The sequence below is a fragment of the Chiloscyllium punctatum genome, chromosome 18 (assembly GCF_047496795.1).
Source record: "Chiloscyllium punctatum isolate Juve2018m chromosome 18, sChiPun1.3, whole genome shotgun sequence".
In the NCBI taxonomy this organism is placed as follows: Eukaryota; Metazoa; Chordata; class Chondrichthyes; order Orectolobiformes; family Hemiscylliidae; genus Chiloscyllium; species Chiloscyllium punctatum.
Window position 1 is genome coordinate 75,765,842 of NC_092756.1, and position 17,634 is coordinate 75,783,475.

The following is a 17,634-nucleotide window of genomic DNA, read 5'->3' on the forward strand; positions in this document are numbered from 1 at the left end:
ACTATACTATTCAAGATCGGAGACGGTTACAGAGAGTGGTGAACTCGGCCCAGACAATCACAACCTCTACCATCGGGGAGAAGGTACAGAAGCCTGAACACACACACCAACCGGTTTTGAAACAGTTTCTACCCTACTGTTGTTAGAATACTGAACGGTCTAACAGACTCTTAGTATTCGCCTCTACCTGTGTTTTTGTTCCTGCTGCTGTTTCCCTATTATTTACTTATCTATGCTACTTAACTCTGTGAGCTGCCTGTATTGCTCACAAGACAAACTTTTCACTGTGTCTATCATTACTTGCAAACCAAATATTTTCAATGAATCTTCCACCTTTAGGGTCACTGTTATCTTGGTCCAACTCATTCAATGTAAATATAAATTATTGAGTGTGGAATAACTTTATTTCACCTGCATTTTTTCCTGTTAAATGCCAACAGGACAGTATAGAGGTCAAGCAAGCTCAATGTTTGTACAGTTCGATGATCTCAAAGCAGCCATGCAGAGTTTTAAAGACAGCAGGTCAGAGATTAACTTAATTTGAATGGAGATAATGCAGTGAGAGGGTTTTAATTGGAGAGAATGTTTAAATTGAAAGTATCCCCAGAAGGGATGTAAACCACAGGCAGTAGCTTAGAAGATCAGAGATGGAGCTGTTAGGTCACTGGGACAACACGTGCTTCTGGGGCCATGTCAGGAGAATTGATCCCATCAACCTTGGTTGTGTTCATGTCAGAACAATGCTGCACTCTCCCAACATTTATGTTCACCAACATTTCACGAGTTTCATCCCACCATCAAACTCACCATGGACTACTGTTTAGTATCTGTCTCATTCTTGGACACATGCATCTCCATCAAGGATGGGCACCACAGCACCTCACTCAACCACAAACCCACCCTCAACATATTAAAACAGCCGTCCCCTCTGACCCCCCTGCACTATACACACACACACACACACACACACACATCCTGTCACACAATACACATACACACTCCCACACTCACACCCACACACACACCTTCTCACAGATATATACCCCATTACACTCAAACACATACACATACACACACTCTCACAGACACTCACACCATCGCCCCCTCCCACACACACTCAAATGCACACACTCACTCGGTCTCCCCTGCGCGCACACACATATACGTTTGTGGGGTGAATTTGTATGTTCGGAATTATGTTTTGTTTTGCTCAAAAACTGCATAAAATCATGTCAGATTCTGTAAATGCCACTTTAGAAATAGAATCAGTCTGACCGAACATTGGGACACAGACAGATTTTAACATCACATCTTCAATGCATTATCTGAGCTGAGATGGCACCGATTGTTAAAACTCTCTTGAGAATGTAACTTTAACAAAGGTCTGGGATGTACATAACAAGGAACTGAAACTAACATGATCATTCTAAAAGATGAAAGACATCAGCTCAATTTGTTTAATATTACATGCCGAGACACTGGAACCAGTTAGCTTCCTAACAAACCTCAATAGCAATATATGGTTCCCATCAGACAAAGCTCCTCCTGAGCTGAGATTTCACCACCTTGTATGGTGGGATTACAGTCCATCTCCCCCACACCATGAACTTGGTGTTCTGGATTCCTACTCCAGGTCTAGCCAAACTAAATTAAACAGCAGCTATCAGCTCCAGAGAACAGTGCAGCTAAGATCAAAGAGTTACAAAGGTTCAAGAAGAATCAGTTCCAACCAGACTGAGGGTTGTATATTGGGGAAGTGTCAGCCTGAGTCAATCCACTTTATAGCTCCTGGCATGACAACAGTGAAGGGTATTGGTGTGACCCCATTGGATGATGTGACCCCATTGGCCTAAGCCACAGAACATTCTGGAAGATCAGGGAAAAGGAGGAGAGGGACATGCATCTGGAAGTCAGTCCCTTCACAAAGCCTTGAACTGCGGTGGTGCTTTGACCATCTGCTCCAAATTGTTCATAAAAGCCCTAGGGTGAGGAGGGCAGGCCATTCAGCCCATCACATTCACACTGGCCCTTTGAAGAGCATTCCATCCAGGCCCAACTGCTATCCTCTCACCCTGCATTCCCCAAAGCCAATCCACTGAACCTGCACATATTTGGACTGTGGGAGGAAACCAAAGCACCCGGAGTACCCCATGGAGAGAATGTGCAAACTCGACACAAACAGACACCCAAGGGAGGAATCAAGGCCCGGTCCCTGACACTGTGAGGCAGCAGTGCTACCCACTGAGCCACCATGCCATTCCCAGGGGAATCTCAACCGGTTTTCAGCCCTTGTGACTGTGCTGTCAATTTTGCCCCAATCCTGCAGATCCCCAAAAGTTTTGTGCAAGATCACATCCCATCAACAGAATGCAGACATTTGCAAAGTAGGTAAGAGCGAAAGGACATACTATGAAAAGTCAGATATCCCAGGTGGGATTTGAACCCACAATCCCTGACTTCGGAAGCCAGTGCCTTATCCATTAGGCCACGGGGGCTACATACATGACAAATAAAATGGCAGCCTTTAAATACTGCACCCTGACCTCTCATTGTGTGTTTTTCTGAGTTTTATTCTCTCACTGCACTCTGGGGATCCAAGATGGTGGTGTTCTCAGACGATCATGTTGCAGAGCTTCACACCACAGCACAAGGGGGAAGAATTTCTATCCCGCCCAATCCAGACCATCGCGATATCCTGGGACTCTGAAAAGGTTGTGGAGTCCCAGGACATTGTGAAAAATCAACTTACCTGCGTTTTCATCGTCCAGAGATGTTGAAGAAGGGAGGAGCAGTGTCCGGGGCCAGGCCCCCGGCCCAGCCTGCAGGATCCTCGGACTCGATTACCGACCAGGCCCTGGGGAAGGAGCTCGCGAAATCTCGCGAGATGTTGGGGAAGCAGATAGAGGCGAAGCTGGCCCCGATCTCTATCATGCTGCAGAAGCATGAACAGCAGCTGGGAGACCTGGAAAAGAGGATGGATGAGGTTGAACACACAGTCACAGTGGTGGAAGCTGATACCAGTTCCTCTAAGGGGAAGATCCAAACATCGGAGGCTGAGGGGTGACCTTACAGAGGTTTATAAAATCATGAGGAGCATGAATAGGGTAAACCGCCAAGGTCTTTTCCCTGGGGTGGGGGACTCCAGAACTAGAGGGCTTCGGTTTAGAGTGAGAGGGAAAAGATATAAAAGAGACCTAAGGGGCAACCTTTTCAGGCAGAGGGTGGTGTGTGTGTGTGGCATGAGCTGCCAGAGGAAGTGGTGGAGGCTGGTACAATTACATCGTTTAAAAGGCATCTGGATGGGTATATGAATAGGAAGAGTTTGGAGGGAGATGGGCCGGGTGCTGGCAGGTGGGACTAGATTGTGTTGGGATATCTGTTCAGCATGGACGGGTTGGACCGAGGGTGTGTTTCTGTGCTGTACATCTCTATGACTCGATGACTGGAAGTGTCAGTCTGAGTAAATCCGTTGTCTAGCTCCTGGCAATGTGACCCCATTGGATGATGTGAACCCAGCTCATGACCCCTTTGGCCAAAGATATGGAACATTCTGGAAGGTCAGCGAAAAGAAGGATATGAACACACACCTGGATGCCAGTCCCTGAGCAAACCCTTGACTGGGATCTGCAGCAGAGCTCTGACCATCTGCTCCAAACATGTTCATAAAAGCCCGAGAGTGAGGGGGACAAGCCATTCAGCCCATCAAGTCCACACTCAGCCTCTGAAGAGCATTCCATCCAGTCCCAAACCCATCGAGCCACCATGCCATCCTCAGAGAATCTCAGCAGTTCTTCATCATTGTGGCTCTGCTGTCTCTTTCAGACAATTTCACCCGAATCCTGCAGATCCCCGACAACTTTGTGCAAATTCATGTTGGACAGCACTTCCCATCAACTGAATGCAGACATGGGGATGTTTAAAATGAAGATGAGAAGTAAAGATGAAAGATGGCAAGCTACGACAGGGTATCCACCCCAGATGGGACTTGAACCCCCAACCCCTGCCTGAAGATACCAATGCTGTACCCATTAGGTCACTGGGACTACGTTTGTGCTGTGAAACTGGCAGCCTTTAAATACTGCACCCTGATGCCTCATATTGTGTTTTTCTCAGTTTATACTCTCACTGATTGTTTTTTACAACTTCCATCTCATGCTAAAAAATTGGTTGCTTGATGAATTGATCCCATTTCCCATTTGTCCCCAAACGGACAGACAAGAAATCCACCAAACTCCAACTTTGCACAACTCAAGTCTGAGGAAAATGGAGCAGACAGGAATATAGCAAAGGGCACAATATTATTTTGTGCAGCACTTTCAAGATATTTGCAGTTACTGGGGAAGGAGAAAGTGGAGATGTTGCAAAAAGCTGCATTGAAGAGAAATCAACAGAATGTTAGCGGGCATTCAGCCCATTTGGCTGTGCTGTCTCTTTTCAGATTTCCAGCATTCACAGCATTTAGCTTTTATTGGAGAGCTTGCCATTTCACTTGGCAATGAAAAACGTTTTGTGATTTACACATGAAATAACTGAAACCAACCTGGTCATTCTAAAAGATGAGAGACTTCACACACAATCCAGATGTTTTCAATATATAATTTCAGTGACATCACACTGTACACTTTTTCCATAAATTCTGTGTCTTACAATCTTATACTCCACAACCACCTGACGAAGCAGCAGCGCTCCGAAAGCTAGTACTTTGAGATAATCCTGTTGGACTACAACCTGTTGTTGTCTGATTTTTAATGATGTTTAGTAGAAACTTGCACAAGGTAATTCCAGGATTTGGGAGATCTTGGGGTGAATTGTCTGAAAGAGACAGCACAGCCAAAATGGGCTGAATGCCTGCTAAGATCCTGTTGAATTGTCCTCAATGCAGATTTTTGCAACATCTCCACTTTCTCCTTCCCCACTAACTGCAAATATCTTGAAAGTGCTGCACACAATAACATTGAACCTTTTGCTATTTTCCTGACTGCTCCATTTTCCTCAGTCTTGAGTTGTGCAAAGTTGGAGTTTGGTTGATTTCTCATCTGTCCGTTTGGGGACAAATGGGAAGCGGGATCAATTTATCAAGCAGCCAATTTTTTAGCATGAGATGGAAGTTGTAAAAGACAATCAGGAAGCATACAACACTCAGAAACACACATGATGAGAGGTCAGGGTGCATTATTTACCAGCTGCCATCGGCAACTGTGTGGTTGTGCCCCAGTGGCCTAATGGATGAGGCACTGGCCTCCTAAGCCAGGGATTGTGGGTTCAATTCCCACCTGGGGTGTTTCTGTGGTTTATCCTTTATTTCCAATCTATTTTGGAAAAATCCCCATCTCTGCATTCAGTTGATGCTCAGTGGTCACCAACATGATCTTGCACAAGATTTTCGAGGATCTGCAGGATTGAATGTTGAAGGTGGTGATCAAGTGGCTGCTGTTTCTGGATGGGGACGAGATCCCTGAGAGTGCGGATAGAGAGGTTGCTTTTGGAAGCCAGCTCTCATCACACTCTCATCAACCAACCAACCCTTCAACACTGATCCCTCCAGAACATCGGATATTACTGACAGCAAAAACCCCTGCCAACGTTTATAGGTGCACCATCGACAGCATTCTGTCTGGATGTATCACTACCTGGTTTGGCAACTGTACCATTCAGGATTGGAGACGGTTACAGAGAGTGGTGAACTCGGCCCAGACAATCACAAAGGCCAACCTCCCATCTATAGAATCCATCTCCCAGGCCCACTGTCAAGGAAAGGTCTCCAGCATTCTCAAAGATCCATCCCACCCTGGCAATGTTTTTCTACAACCTCTACCATCGGGGAGAAGGTACAGAAGCCTGAACACACGCACAAACCGGTTTTGAAACAGTTTCTACCCTACTGTTGTTAGAATACTGAACGGTCTCACAAACTCTTAGTATTCGCCTGGACCTGTGTTGTTGTTCCTGCTGCTGTTTCCCTATTATTTACTTATCTATGTTACTGAACTCTGTGAGCTGCCTGTGTTGCTCACAAGAAAAAACTTTTCACTGTGTCTATCATTACTTGCAAACCAATTATTTTCAATGAATCTTCCACCTTTAGGGTCACTGTTATCTTGGTCCAACTCATTCAATGTAAATATAAATTATTGAGTTTGGAATAACTTTATTTCACCTGCATTTTTTCCTGTTAAATACCAACAGGACAGTATAGGGGTCAAGCAAGCTCAATGTTTGTACAGCCAACATTGAAGGAATGGTCCCAGAAAGACAAGAACAAATGGGTCAATGCTAATTCCTGCATCAGTGAGGAAACGAACAACAGATGAGGCGACTGTGGGGAAACAGACATTTGACTGTTTAATTTCAGATCAATGAATCTTCGAATGTGACTGCATATACTGAAGCCCATCATGTCTATGCTGTCTCTTTGGGAGAGCTGAGAAATTAATTCCACTCCCTTTTGCTCCAGTTCATCAAACGTTTGTTGCCACATGTATCAAACTGACTTGGTAATGTTTTAATTCCATGATCACAAAGCAGCCATGCAGATTTTTAAAGACATTAGGTCAGAGATTAACTTAATTTGAATGGAGATAATGCAGTGAGAGGGTTTTAATTGGAGAGAATGTTTAAATTGAAAGTATCCCCAGAAGGGATGTAAACCACAGGCAGTAGCTTAGAAGATCAGAGATGGAGCTGTTAGGTCACTGGGACAACACGTGCTTCTGGGGCCATGTCAGGAGAATTGATCCCCTCTACCTTGGTTGTGTTCATGTCAGAACAATGCTGCACTCTCCCAACGTTTATGTTCACCAACATTTCACGAGTTTCATCCCAGCATCAAACTCACCATGGACTCCTGTTTAGTATCTGTCTCATTCTTGGACACATGCATCTCCATCAAGGATGGACACCACAGCATCTCACTCAACCACAAACCCACCCTCAACATATTAAAACAGCCGTCCCCTCTGTACAAGCCGTACACTTACACAGGATCTGTTCAGGTGAGGGGGGAATGTGAGGGGCACTGGGAAGTACACAAGGATGCCCTGATAAGGATGTGATACGATGCTTAACTCATCAATCCCCAGTTCTGACATGCCCCAGGGAGAAACTGCAATGACCTCCTCAGGAGACAGACACGAGCTGCAACCAACAGGGTACCCTTCATTGCCCAGTACTTACCAGGAGCTGAGAAACTACGTCACATTCTCCACAGCCTGCAACACATTATCGATGAGGATGAGCACCTCGCCAAGACCTTCCCCACCCCTCCACTTCTCACCTTTAAACACCCACCAAACCTTAAACAGACCATTGTTCACAGCAAACTGCCCGGCCTTCAGGACAACACCAAACAACCCTGTCACAGCAGACACTGTAAAACGTGTCAGAGTGTCGCCATGGATACCGCCATTACACATGGGGACATCTCCCACCATGTACGCGGCAGGTACTCATGTGACTTGGACAATGTTGTCTATCTCATACGCTGCAGGGAAGGATGCCCAATGTATGGTACATTGGCGAGACCGAGCAGAGGCTACGGCAACAGATGAATGGGCACCGCGTAACAATCACCAAACAGAGGTGTTCCCTCCCAGTCGGAGATCACTTCAACGATCAGGGACTTTCAACCTCGATCCTTCAGGTAACTATCCACCAAGGTGGACTTTGGGACAGGCTACAACGAAAAGTGGCCGAGCAGAGGCTGATAACCACGTTTGGTACCCATGAGGATGGCCTCAACTGGGACCTTGGGTTCATGTCACACTACAGCTGACCCCACTGCACTACACACACACACACACACACACACACACACACACTCATCCTGTCACACAATACACATACACGCTCCCACACTCACACATACACACACACACACTCATCCTGTCACACAATACACATACACACTCCCACACTCACACCCACACACACACCTTCTCACAGATGTATACCCCATTACACTCAAACACATACACATACACACACTCTCACAGACACTCACACCATCGCCCCCTACCACGCACACCCAAATGCACACACTCACTCGGTCTCCCCTGCACGCACACACATGTACGTTTGTGGGGTGAATTTGTACGATCAGAATTATGTTTTGTTTTGCTCAAAAACTGCATAAAACCATGTCAGAATCAGTAAATGCCACTTTAGAAATAGAATCAGTCTGACCGAACACAGACAGATTTTAACCTCACATCTTCAATGCATTATCTGAGCTGAGATGGCACTGATTGTTAAAACTCTCTTGAGAATGTAACTTTAACAAAGGTCTGGGATGTACATAACAAGGAACTGAAACTAACATGATCATTCTAAAAGATGAAAGACTTCAGCTCAATTTGTTTAATATTACATGCCATGACACTGCAATCCTGTTGCTAAAACTTCAGTGTTTTACAATCCTGCTCCACAACCACCTGATGAAGAAGCAGCTCTTCGAAAGCTAGTGTTACCCAATAAACCTGTTGGACTATAACCTGGTGCTGTGTGATTTGTAACGTTGTCCGCCCCAGTCTAACAACTGCTCCTCCAAACCATAACCTTTATGTCAATGACTGGTGCGTTTTGGATGATAATGTAAAACATAACAATAGAAACCATCCAAAGTTGGGGCTTGATGTTTTCAAGTCATTACACTATGACTTTTCCCCTGGCGGTTTATTCCATTGTGGGATTGTTTTTATTCATTTCTAGGGCGTGAACATTGCTGGCTAGATCAACATTTATTGCCTCTCCCTAGTTTCCCCTGAAAGGTGATTGGGAGCTATCTTTTTGAACCACTGCAATCCATGTGCTGCCTGTATCTCCTTTCGAACTGATTGAAGATTTAACAGGAGGGAGTCGGCCATTTTGGATTTGTTCAATACATTCGCATCACTTGTATGACCCTTTGATATTTTACTTATACATTCTGTGTCTGATGCCTCCTCTCTCATTACACCTGATGAAGGAGCAATGCTCCGAAAGCTCATGTTTTCAAATAAACCTGTTGGACTATAACCTGGTGTGGGGTGATTTTTGACCATTTGTTGGAGGTAAACCTACAATGAATCAATAGAGGGTGTTCCAGGATTGTGACCGAGCTACAGGGAAGGAATGCGATATGTTTCTGACTAGGCCAGTGTTTATTGCCCAGAGGGTGAGTCAACCACATTGCTGTGGGTCTGTAGTCTCACCAGGTTTTCTTCCTGAAAGGAGAATATGGAACCAGTTAGCTTCCTAACAAACCTCAATAGCAAAATATGGTTACCATCAGACAAAGCTCCTCCTGAGCTGAGATTTCACCACCTTGTATGGTGGGATTACAGTCCATCTCCCCTACACCATGAACTTGGTGTTCTGGATTCCTACTCCAGGTCTAGCACTGCACCACCATCTCCCCTTATTAACTGGAATTGAGATCAAACAGACACAGGGTGCTGATCAGAGTTCATGTTTAAAAACATAACAGCCCAAATGGGATATGAACTCACAACCCCTGGCTTTGAACATGGACACCCTCTTCATGATGCATCTGAGGTGAGATACCATGTTAGACACCCAGGCAATTGATAGCTCTGTCTTTGGTTTTGTTCCGAAGATCTTAAAAATTCGGCAATTCAGCTCCTCGAGCCTGCTTTGTCATTCCACACGATCATGGCTGATCTCATCTCGGCCTCAACTCCACTTTCCTGCCTGCTCTCCATAACACTTCAACCCAACTACAGCCTGCATGTAGGGATCCCTTTTCATGGCACAAGGCACTTCACAGGAACCACATTCAGGAAACCATTACACATGGACCGAAACCTTGGCCAAAGAGAGGAACACCTTGAGATCCTGAGACCCCAAGGGAGAGGGGTGGAGATCTTTACAGAGTGACTTCCAGAGGGTACCATCCAGGCACAGACAGTGATGTCCAAGCAATGAATAACAGGAAGCCAATCTGGCCTTTAATTTCCTGAATTATTCTTTTTGCCATTCTTAAAGAAAGAAACAACATTGGGTATTCTCCAGTCCTCTGGGAATTCTCCTGTGACTATAAAGGATACAAATATTTTGTACAAATCCGTAAAAATTTCCACACCTGCCTCTCTCAGGATTCTATGATAGATTCCATCAGGTCTTGGGGACTTGTCTACCTTAATGCTTTTCAAAACACCCAACACCTCCTTTTTAATATTGACATGCTCTAGAATATCAATATACATGACTCACCATCCACCATGTCATAGAGTCATAGAGATGTACAGCATGGAAACAGACCCTTCGGTCCATCCCGTCCATGCCGCCCACATATCCTAATCTAATCACGTCCCATTCGCCCACACTGGGCCCATATCCCTCCCGACCCTTCCTATCCATATCAGTGAGCAGTGTAGGTTTCTTCCCTCCCGCCCTCCTGACCAAGTACACGCTTTCTTTGTCTGTTTTTCTTCCTTTTAAAAGTGCCGTTGTTTTGAGGTTTCTTTTCTCCAAAGTTCCATAATAAAACAGTAATTGCTGCTCCTGGAATTTGAGGAAATCACCCCCAACACCTAAAATGCCTCAAAAAAGGGGCAGCTCTTACAGTCACAACCTTTTCCCGTCCACCATCTTGGACTACCCAGAATCCTTTGGAAATACCAATGCAGTTTATTCATTAAGAACCTCACCCACTTCCTCCGGCTCCATGTGTAAATTCCCTCCTTTGCTCTGAGAAGACATACCCTTTCCCTGGTGACCTGTTGCTTGTTATCCCTCTGTAAAATGCCTTGGAGGTTCCTTAATCCTGTTTTCCATAAACGTTGCATGGTCCCTTCAAATATCTCTATTTCCGAGTTTGAGTTCATTCCTGTTATCTCCAGGGCTCTTTCTGTCTTCAGTTTCTTGAACCTTACTTATACCTTCTTCCTCTTTCTGCCTAAGACTTAACAACATAACATGTCTGAACAGGTCAACAAAATATATCGACAGGAACCATCTACAGCATCAACCTGCATTTATTGAGTTATCTTTCAAAACCAATTCAGTGCAATTGAAATACTGTGTGGTATCACTCACTGTAATAAACACTCTCCTTGAATAAGGTGAAGAGAAAGTCATGGCAAATTATAAAATTACCAAAATTATGCATAACAATGGGTCGCAAATATATGTTTATAAGTTACTCTACAGATACTTATAGAAATTAAATAAGGAGGAACAAATATCATCGACAATTAACCATACACTTCGCAATATTTCACTTTCACTGTAGAATTGTAGTTTTCAGATCAAAGTTTTTCTGAAGTTGATCAGATCTCACCCCATCTAATACTTATCTTTTATACCTTTCTCCCCAAACTTGAGAAATCATATGTTTCAGAGGATTGCCTTATTTGATGAGCTGTTCCTTGATATATAATAAGTACAATCCCACAGACTTTGTCATGATTGCACCTTATCTAAAGTCTGAATCAAATCATTCAATAGCAGACAATTCCCAAGAGGTTAATGAGCAAAAGTCCCATTCAATGTTTTCAAGTCTCCATTCTCCTTACGTAAAAAAATTATATACAAGTTAAATACCACAAGTGCTGGAAATCTGCAATAAAATCAGGCAATAATGAAATGCAGCTCAGGTTGCATCCGTGGAGAGAAACACAATTCTCAATTTGCAATATTCATTTTGTTTTTTTCAGCAGATGCTTCCAAACCTGAGAGTTTCAACACTTACTGTTTATATTCTTAATGTAGATCATGCCCTTGGAGTGATTAATGTAAATGGACTGTTAAATATCTCACTGAGATGTTCTGGTGAAGGGCATTGTTTCGTAAATACATGGAGCACTTACAAAGAGAGGTTGGTGTGAGAATTGTTCCCCACTTTATCACAGTTCCACACAGATACCCCAAATTGTTAAGCTCCGAGGTGAGCAGGGATGAAATGGTTTCCTTTCTTTATTTACCTGGATCCTTGGTTGGTCACTAACAGGTTAATTTAAAAAGGGACCCTTTCTTGTGGATGTCTTCCTCCCAAACCAATTGAATTGGTGTTTAAAAGTAGCCAATTAAACCTGGATATGTTGAATTAACAAAAGAGTGAATCTATTCATATCAGAATGCCAAAAGATTATTGTAACTCACATACACACAGATTAGGAAGAGAAGGAGTTGCAGGTAGATAGCACAGTGAAGAAGGCATTTGATCCACTTGCCTTTATGAGTCGGTGTATTGAGTATAGGAATTGGGATGTTGGGTTGTGGCTGTACAGGATATTGGTTAGGCCACCTTTTGGAATACTGCATTCAATTCTGGTTTCCCTGCTATAGAAAGATGTTGTAAAACTTGCAAGCATTCAGAAAAGATTTACAAGGGTGTTGCAATGGTTACAGGGTTTGTGCTATCGGGAGAGGATGAATCGACTGAGGCTATTTTCTCTGGAGTGTCGGAGGCTGAAGGGTGACCTTATAGAGGTTTATAAAATCATGAGGGACATGGATAGGGTGAATAGCTTCAGTCTTTTCCCCAGGGTGGGGGAGTCCAAAAACAGAGGGGAAAAGGTTTAAGGTGAGAGGAATAATAATTTAAAAGGAACCTAAGGGGAAACCTTTTCACGCAGAGGGTGGTGCTTATATGGAACATGCTGCAAGAGGAAGTGGTGGAGGCTGGTACAATAACAACATTTAGAAGTTAAAAGTCACACAACACCAGGTTATAATCCCACAGGTTTATTTGGAAGCACTGGCTTTCAGAGCGCTGCTTCTTCATCAGGTGAAGACAACCACCCAGTGAAGGAGCATCGCTTCGAAAGCTAGTGCTTCCAAATAAACCCACTGGGCTATAGCCTGGTGTTGTGTGATTTTTAACTTTGTCCACCCCAGTCTAACCCCGGCTCCTCCAAAACATTTAAAAGGCATCTGGATGGGGGTATATGAACAGGGTGGGTTTAGAGGGATATGGGCCAAATGCTGGCAAGTCGGACTAGATTAATTCAGGATATCAGGTCGGCATAGACGAGTTGGACCAAAGGGTCTGTTTCCGTGCTGTACAACTCTAATACTCTGTAACATTTAAAAGGCAGCTGGATGGGGACATGAATAAGAAGGCTTCAGAGGGATATGGACCAAATGCTGGTTTGTGGGACTAGATAACTTTCGGATATCTGGTTGGCATGGACGAGTTGGAGCGAAGGACCTGTCCAACTCTGTGACTCTGTAAGTGTCAGCTTTCTTGGGAGGTTTTGACTTTTGTTACAGAGCCTTTTTAAATGACTGGGACATTTTAATTAGTGCTTATTTGGTTTAATTGGTTTCTTTTAATTTGTTTTCAGAGTCGTGTAAGGAGACTTCTGAAAAGTAGGCTGTCAGTAGGTTAGAAGACGGAATAGGTTATGCTGCATTCTGCAATTACAGTGATGATGATGTGCCAAGTGTAATACTTCAACTGGCTTGGCATTGATTTATTGGTTAATACTCTTAGCCATTGAAGTTATAACATCTTCAGTTGAGAGTGAAAGCATATATCTTGGGAGGATATTTAATTGCTCTAAAGATACCACGTATCTGAAAGTTCCCTGCAGTTAATAGATCAATGGGACAGGAATTACCTGTTCTATCACAAAGTAAGTCTGTTTCTCTCTGCTGAACTTCTACTCAGCTAAAGATTGACTCTGCCTGTTGTGTGATATGGCTTTTAATTTCCACTGATCAACCAGATGAACATTAGCAACATAATGTCCCAATATAGGGCTGGTTCTCTTCCACAAAGGGGGGTCTCGCAAGTTCGGGCAGATCTTTCTACTGAGGCAGGAAACGATTTCTCTTCATTCTGAGGCACCAAGAGGGTCTGAGAAATGAAGGGACGATGTCATAACTGGTCAGAAAGGCCTTAGACAGTGTTCTTTAACTGTTACACCTTGACAGCAGCTGCTCCATACTTTAGTGTGTCCCTCAACATGTCATCCTCGATCTTGGAACATGCTCAGCTGTCGCACTCGTTTGAGGTCAACACTTTCAACAGAGAGTGCAAGGTGGGAGCCTGAGGGGCCGAATGGATAAGGCCCTGGCTTCCCAAAGCTGGTAATTGTTGGTTCAAGTTCCATCTGGGGGGCTTGATTTTTAAGCCTGGGCTTTGTTGCTGATTTTTATTCCATGTCAACTTCTCTCAATCCATGCTGACTGAATTTTTCATCGACAGTACTCTGTTAAAAATCACTGTGCCTACGTTGAGATTATGGCAAATGAGGTGACATAGAAACTTGCACAAGGTAATTCCGGGATTTGGGAGATCTTGGGGCGAATTGTCTGAAAGAGACAGCACAGCCACAATGGGCTGAATGCCCGCTAAGATTCTGTTGATTTGTCCTCAATGCAGCTTTTTGCAACATCTCCACTTCCTCCTTCCCCACTAACTGCAAATATCTTGAAAGTGCTGCACACAATAACATTGAGCCCTTTTCCTTCTGCTCCATTTGCCTCAAACTGTGGGTCTGCAAAGTTGGAGTTGAGTTGATTTCTCAACTGGGAGAAAGTGAGCACTGCAGATGTGAGAGATCAGAGTCAAACTGTGTGGTGCTGGAAAAGTACAGCTGGTCAGGTGGCATCCGAGGAGCAGGGGAGTCAATGTTTCGAGTATAAGCTCTTCAGGCCTATGCTCGAAATGTCGACTCTCCTGCTCCTCGGACACTGTCTGACCGGCTGTGATTTCTCAAATGTCCGTCTGGGGCCAAATGGGAGGCGAGATCAATTTATCAAGCAGCCGACAATTTCGCATGAAATGGAAGGGGTAAAAAACAATCAGTAAGAGTAGAAAACTCAGAAAAAAACAATATGACAGGGCAGGGTTCAGTATTTAAAGGTTGCCATTTGACCGTGATGGGCATATCCCCAATGGCGTAATGGATAAGGCACTGGTCTCCTATATCAGGAGTTTTTGGGTTCGTGTCCTATCTAGGGTGTCTGATTATTTATGGCTTGTTCACTGTCAATGTTATTTCTAATTGACTTTGGAGAAATCCCCCTTGTCTGCTTTCAGCTGATGGGAAGTGGTGCCCAACATGTTCTTGCTCAAGATTTTCGGGGATCTGCAGGATGGGGGGGTGAATTGTCTGAAAGAGACAACACAGTCACAATGGCTGAAAACCTGCTGAGATTCTCCTGGGGATGGCATGGTGGCTCCGTGGGTAGCACTGCTGCCTCACAGTGTCAGGGACCGGGCTATGATTCCTCCCTTGGGTGACTATTTTTGTAGAGTTTCCAAGTTGGCTCCGTGGTTAGCACTGCTGTCTCATAGCACCAGGGACCGAGGTTCAATTTCAGCCTCTGGTGACAATTTGTGTGGATTTTGCACTTTCTCCCTGTGTCTGTGTGTGTTTCCTCCAGGTGCTCCAGTTTCTTCCCACAAGTAAATTAGCCATGCAAAATTGCCCAGACTGTTCAGGGATGTGAAGGTTGGGTACATTTGTCAGGAGGACCTGTAGGGGAGTGAGTCTGGGTGGACTTGTTGGGCCAAATGGCCTGTTTCCACACTGTATGGAATCTATGAGAAAGACATTTGGACAGGTACATGACAGGAAATGCTTGTGTGGATGTGGACCAAGTGGAGGCAGGTGCAATTAATTTTAAAGATAATGACTCCATGGCACTGCCCCTTCGCTTTGGGAGAGGAGTACGCCAAGGATGCCCCCTGTCCGGCCAGCTGGATTCCCTGTGCGTGGAGCCTTTCCTGTGCCTCTTGTGGAGGATGTGTGAGTGCCAGGCCTTGTACTCAGCGGCCTCTTCCACCAGGATCAACTGGGCCCAATATTCCAGACGACTGGTCAGTCCGTGACGGGTGGAGTCTCTGCCGGAGGAGTTACGGGGGTTCAGCTGGAGTACCACCATCTCCTCGACCTGGGGGTCTACCTCAGCCCGGCTGAGGAATCCTGGCCGGGGAACTGGCAGGAGCTGGAGGCCAAAGTCTCACCTCGCCTAGGCCTCTGGACAGGACTGCTCCGAGTGCTGTCTCACAGGAGTCGAGTGTTGGTCATAAACCAGCTGGTGCCTGCCATGCTGTGGTACCGGCTGGTCACTTTGGTCCCTCCTCCTGGTTTTGTCACTGACATCCAGAGAATGTTGGTTCACTTCTTCTGGGACAAAAAGATGCACTGGGTCACTGCGCAGGTCCTGAGTCTCCATATTGAGGGGGGCGGTCAGTCGCTGGTGTGCGTTCACACCCAGGTAGCGACGTTCCACCTTCAGACCTTGCAGCGATACCTTTACATTGAGCCTCCCCCTCGGCGGGGTGCCCTGGCGACGTATTTTTTCCACCAGGTGCGTAACCTCAAATACGACACTCAGTGAAGGGCTCTCTACATGGGAGTCCTCCCCCTTTCTCACGGGGATCTGGGGTGGAGGGTATTGCACGCGGCAGTCCGCAGATTGTTGTGGTTCACAGACTCCCAGCCCAACTGCTTGTTCTGTGGTGCTGTGGAGTCCATGGAACAGGGCGCTTGCACTCCCTTTTGAGCTTTCTGGGAAACCTTCTCCTCCGTTTCTGGTTGGACTTCAGCCCCCACACTCCCCATCATTGGGCACCCAGTGCCGAGGGGGGAGGGTTGGTCAGAGGATCTCCTCGTGGGTCTGCTCCTGGGCCTGGCCAAACTGGTTGTTAGGGCCGATTGCCTGACCCTCTTCCATGGTTACGTTCGAGCCCGGGTGTCCCTGGAGAAGGAGCACTCAGTGTCTACCAACATCCTTGAGCTGTTCAGAGAGTGCCCTCCCCCTCACTGTTTGGTCACACAGCATTGCCCTTTGATGCTTGTCACTGGCCACTCGGGTGTTTCCTTTCTTCCTGGTGGTGGGAATTGAATAAAGATTTGTCCATCTGTTGTCTTTCACTGTGTCTCACACCTACACACACACAACATGGGTGCTGGGGAAAATATATGCACTACCACAGTTAGGTAGCAGTGCGGCGGTAAAGAGAAAAACATATGTAACCAGGAGATTTAGAATCCCCTCAGTTCAGGGCACTGACTCTGTCCTGGCTGAGCCACAGTCAGTGTGTTCTTGCAAAACAAAACTTAAAAGCTGCCATTTTAACGACACACATGTGGCCCCAGTGGCCTAATGGATAAGGCACTGGCCTTCTAAGCCAGGGATTGTGGGTTCAAGTCCCATCTGGGGTGTCCGACTTTTAACCCTCATCTTCACGGTTGATCTTCAATCAAGGTCAAGTCAATTTCTCATCTCTGGAGAACCCCCAGGTCTGTGTTGGTTTGGTGGTACCTTGTGTCAGAAAAATACAGAATGTTGAGGATATGCAGGATATCGGGGTGAATTCCCTGAAAGAGACAGGACAGTCACAATGGCTGAAAACCTGCTGAGATTCTCCTAGGGATGGCATGGTGGCTCAGTGGGTAGCACTGCTGCCTCACAGCATCAGGGACCTGGCTTTGATTCCTCCCTTGGGTGTCTGTTTGTGTCGAGTTTGCAAATTCTCTCCATGGGGTACTCCGGGTGCTTTGGTTTCCTCCCACAGCCCAAAGATGTGCAGGTTCGGTCGATTGGCTTTGGGGAATGCAGGGTGAGAGGATAGGGGTTGGGCCTGGATGGGATGCTCTTCAGAGGGTCAGTGGGGACATGATGGACTGAATGGCCTCCTCCCACCCCACTCTAGGGCTTCTCTGAACAGGTTCT

General features: G+C 45.6%; 2 non-coding genes across 2 annotated transcripts; both read left to right on the forward strand.

Moving 5' to 3' along the window:
• Nucleotides 1-5,208: 5,208 nt before the first annotated feature.
• Nucleotides 5,209-5,281, forward strand: trnar-ccu (transfer RNA arginine (anticodon CCU)). The gene has a single exon. It is a non-coding gene; the product is annotated as a tRNA-Arg (tRNA).
• An 11,769-nt stretch (nucleotides 5,282-17,050) lies between these two features.
• On the forward strand, nucleotides 17,051-17,123 carry trnar-ucu (transfer RNA arginine (anticodon UCU)). Its single transcript has one exon. It is a non-coding gene; the product is annotated as a tRNA-Arg (tRNA).
• The last annotated feature ends 511 nt before the right edge of the window (nucleotides 17,124-17,634 follow it).